Here is a 5271-nt window from a genome sequence, read left to right on the forward strand (position 1 = left end):
GGATAGGGGAGGGGAGATTGGGGGGTAATTAGGTTCGGTCTGAGGAAGAAGACCGATAGGTCTAATTCCTCAGACCAAGAGCCTCTTCACCACGCCAAGGAGCCCCCCTTGAAGAGGAAATAAGCCGTAGAGTTGATATTAGCGTTGTATTGAAGTATTTTCTCTTGCTTCTAGGGTGTTTTTTTGAGGGCTGGAATGGATTAATGGCATTTCAGTTAATCTCAATGAGGAAAACTGATTTGATATACAAGCAGATTGGGTTATGAGCTTGGTCACGGAACAAATTAAACTCGTAAGTCAAGGTACCACTGTATTTATGTCTTCAAGTATTTGGGCAACCCATTTTTCATTTGTACCATCTATGCTTTCTCTCTGTATCTGATCTTTTGGGTCTCCTGAATGGTACATATTTAATACATATTTAATACAGATTTAATACAGATTGAGGGTGTTCATGTCTGATTCCCAGGATATGTCTGATAGTTCTTGGTTAATTTTTTCCCAGTCATTTCTATGGCTTTTGAAATTAAACTTACTGAACATCCCTTCTCTTACATTATTGTTGTAGTTCCCTAACCCTGAGTTTATACTCGTTTGTACTATCTATGATGTTGTGGTCAGAGTATATTGTTTTTGTAGTTTTCATGTCTCTGATTAGTTCCTCGTTGTTTGTGAATATCAAATCCAGGGTATTTTCATTTCTAGTGGGATTAGTTATCTGTTGGTTCTGTGTACCCTGTTGGGGTTTATATTTTGCATCACACCTATGCTGCTATCTCACAAGCTGAGGCTTACCTTGAGCCCACAAGAAGCTGCCTCTCTCTCTTTCTTGCCCTGCAGACACCTACAGGCAACAGGTCCCTTCCCCTCCCTCCTGCAGATTGGGGGCCAGGCTGGCCCCCAGTGCAAGCTTAGACACATCTGCCTGTAACCAAGAGCCCAATAAGAAACATATTGCCTCCAAAGCCTATCATTCACCACTACCAGACCTGTATCAACATCCAAGGTCCCAGACTATTCAATATCTTACCAGAAGATATCAAAAACACAGCTGGAACAAGTGTAGAACCCTTCAAGAGGAAACTGGACAAGTACCTTCACCAGGTGCCAGATCAACCAGGCTGTGATGGATAAGTGGGGCAGCAGACCTCCAGCAGCAACAGCCTGGTTGACCAGGCAAACACCAGGCGAGCCTGGCCTGTGGTTGGACTCAGAGAATAAACTCTCGAAACTCTTCAAAGGTAAAAGTATAACCATTTTTATTGATAGAGTTCAACAAGTACTTTTCACAAAGCCCCATTAGTTCCCTGGTATATGCCTGTTGAGCCATGGTGCTTCCAGGAGTAATTTCTGGTATACCAGTGTTCAGCCATCTTCCATTTTACATGTAGTGTGGGGTTTTCTAGCCAATCCAGATAGTTCTTTATCTTCCTTAACTGATCTGTGAATTCCTCAGAAGTTGCTGAGTTATTACTTGTAATGTATCATCCCCTTTTTTCCATCTCCATCAGTATTGCTATTTTGTATCTTGTATATCTTGGTCTTTACCCATTTCATCAATACCAGGACCACTATCTCCATCTGGTGCACTATCTTGCATTTCTGAATCCTTTCAGGTACTGTCTTTCAAGGCAGCACCTGCACCAGGTGTGACAACTCCAACTGATCTGCTCTCTTTACTTTCCCAACTGTCATACAAGACTCATTTTCTGAATAGGATATTTTTTATCGTTTCTTTCTTTTAGTATGTTATTTTCTCCCACAGGTGTCTGTCGTTTGGGCAGACCCAGAAATATTTTCTTGTTTTAACATCATTAGTGGTAGATTGCTGGATATCTGCACATATACCATGACTCCATTTTTCACAGAGATTACATGCAACCCAAGTGAAACCTCACTTGGTATTACTGTTGCAGCTTACATACTGTATTTCACGGCTTATAAGATGTTCTGATGTATTAGATGCATCCCAATTTAGAAGGTAATGATCAGAAAAAAAGTTAAGAGTGCCTAATACCAAGTAATATTCACTCCACTGAAACCTATGGTAATTTTACATGCAGAAATAAGGTTACGTTTGCTTTATGGGTAGGTCAAAACATGCAATAGGCCTAGTGCTCATCTGAACACCTTTTTTTCAGCTTGAAATCCTCACCAATTTTGACAAATTCATCCCAAGCATTAAATTTACATAAAGCAAAATTTACCAGCACCTGGTATATTAACCCTTTCAGGGTCGAGAGGCCCTCTCCTAAACTTCTTCTCAGGGTCAAAAATTTTTCGGAAAAAAAAAATTATTTTTTATGAAATGATAGAGAATCTTTTCCTGATCATAACGACACCAAAATTATGAAATTTGATGGAAAACTTACGGAATTATGTTCTCGCGAAGTTAGCGGTCTTGACGATGTTTACGCATCGGCGATTTCGCCCACTTTGAGCCCTATTTTCGGCCAATTCCTGTGTGTACTAGTCGACAAAAATCATATTTATTTTGCTAGAACTCCATTTTTTCTATCGAATGAGTACAAAAAACCACCCATTTACCAATTTCAACTATCCAATAAAGTGGTTAGAAATTGGGAATTTTGCCAATTTCACACAAATTTCAGAAGATGCCAATTTCCAAATAGGGTCCAGAATAAACAAGACAGACATTCCTGGCACTAAAATAACAAGTTCTCTGTTCGTTAGTCATGTCCCCAGACCCCTCTTACATTTCTTTTGCTTTCACTTTGAATTTTTATTCTCACAAAAAAATAGAAGATTTACTGTTATGCAGACTACTGCATTAGTGTAGAAATGGTATAAATAATATCAGCGCACTTGTGAAAGAATATTAGACTCGCCAGTTGACGTGTATTGGATGCTTGACATGATTTGTTTACTTTTGAACTTTGGTAAAAATCAAACATTTCTACTACTTTGAGCTCAATTTCAAGGTACTTTTCATTGTGAAACCAATCAAAATCATCTCAATTCTTGTAATATGTCTTCTGTTCTATAAAATGAGACCAGGAAAACTAGAATACAACCATAAATACCATACGAAAATACAGTGCAAAGTCGCTGTTTTAATCCAAAAACACAGTTTTTTTTTTTTCTCATTTCGCACTGTGCTGTAGGATTTTTTTTTTTTATACTGCGCACACTGACCACATAGACCCATTCTTTCATATGTAGGCCTACCAGCTTTCTCTCGCTAGATTAGAAGATGCTAGAATTTAGGCGTTCTAGTACGTCAATAACCCTGGTGTGTAAGCCGTACTAGTACGTACGTCGGAAACCCTGAAAGGGTTAATTCTAACACAAAATTAATTTGATTTATGGGTTGGTTAAAATACTCCAGCCACAAACACCACTCAACATGTGACGAAAACATTGTTTCAGCTACAAGAGGCGTGTTTCTATAGCACTGTTAGTGAACACCAGCAAAAACCTGTCTCAAACCCAGAAAAATCACTGTTTTCATAATTCCAATGATCATTTGCAGAGTTGTTCTCTGCATTCACACCATAGGGGTCATCAATATCAGACTCTGAACTGTCACTATTCTCATAAACAAGGTCATCTTCTGTTCCATCTAAAGCATTACAGTGGACCCTCAGGTAAAGGCTTCATTGGTTAGCGCCAAAATCAGCTAACGGCTTGCTTTGGCTTAAAAATATTGGCTCGGCTAACCCCAAATAACTTGGTTAAGGGCTTTCGTCCCAAACGTGTCCGCATGGCCAGAGCAGGCCGGCCACTCACTCTGTGTACAGCCAGTGTGCCAGTTGTTTACAAAGCAGGCAGTGAGGATGATTCCATGCATACATGCGATATATTTAGTATTATTCCATTGTTTTTAGTGCTTGTAACTGCTAAATAAGCCACCACGGGCCCCAAGAAAGCTTCTAGTGCCAACCCTGTGGTAAAAGAGAGAGATAATCGCAAAGTACGAGAGTGGAGTGCGTATCTCGGAGTTGGAAAGGTTATATAACAAACCCCATTCAACCATCACTACTATCTTGGCCAACAAAGAGGCAATCAAGGAAGCTGTTGTTGCGAAAGGTGCAAGTATGCTTACAAAACAGATCACAAATACTCGAAGATGTGGAGAGACTGTTGTTGGTGTGGATAAGCGAGAAATAATTATCAGGAGATAGTGTGTCTCAGTTAATAATATGTGAAAATGCCTGAAACTAGTGCTGATGTTAGTGAATTTAAGGCCAACAAAGGCTGGTTTGAGAGATTTACCCCTTTCAGGGTCCGTGTCATAGTTCTGCGGCTTTGAGTTGAGGGGCCCAAACCGTAGATCTACACCATGAGCTCAGCTCACTCTGATAGGCTGTGAGTGGTAAATCTGGGCCTAGATATGAGAGAATACATCTATGTGGTATGTGTGCACCACATAAAACAAATCCTGCAGCACACAGTGCACGAGAGAAAAAAAACCGAGACCGTAATTTTCGATTAAAACAGCAACTTTCTCACATGTTTTTTATAGTTGTATTTGCAATTTCTTGGCCTCATTTGATAGAATGGAAGATATATTACAGAAATAGAGATGATTTTGATTGGTTTTAGTAATGGAAATGGCTTGAAATGGAGCTTAAATTTTTGCCAATGTTCAAGAGTAAACGAACAACCTCACACGTCTAATACACGCCAGCTGGTGGGTCTAATATATGTTCACAAATGTGGTGATATTATTTATACAATTATTACAATATTGCATATAGTAAATCCTTTATTTTTGGTTTGAATAAAAATTCATTATGTGAATAAAATATCAAAATGGAATTCATTTGTAAAGCCTGAAAACGTAACTAATGAACAGAGGAAATGTTAGTTTAGTGCCAGGAATGCCTGCATTGTTTATTCTGGACCCTATTTTGAACTTTGGGTTAAATTGGCCAAATTAGCAATTTCTAATCACTTTATTTTGTAGTTGAAACAGTTGACTTGGCGATTTCTTGTGCTCAATCAATAGAATAGAAGTACACTAGAAGTAATACTAATGAAATAGCTAAGAATCTTGTCAACTGGAATAATGTAATTGGCCTAAAATGGGAGTCAAAGTCAGTAAAATCGCCAATGCATAAATATCGCTGACACTTCAAAATTCGCGAGAGCATAATTTCGTCAATTTTTTATCAAATTTCTTACTTTTTGTTTTATTACCTTCAGGAAAAGATTCTCTACCATTTCATAAGAAAAAATAACAAATTTTTTTTTTAAATTCTTGCACACTGAAATTTGGCCCCTGGACCCTGAAAGGATTAAGAATCA

This window comes from Cherax quadricarinatus, chromosome 46 (assembly GCF_038502225.1).
Source record: "Cherax quadricarinatus isolate ZL_2023a chromosome 46, ASM3850222v1, whole genome shotgun sequence".
Classification (NCBI taxonomy): domain Eukaryota; kingdom Metazoa; phylum Arthropoda; class Malacostraca; order Decapoda; family Parastacidae; genus Cherax; species Cherax quadricarinatus.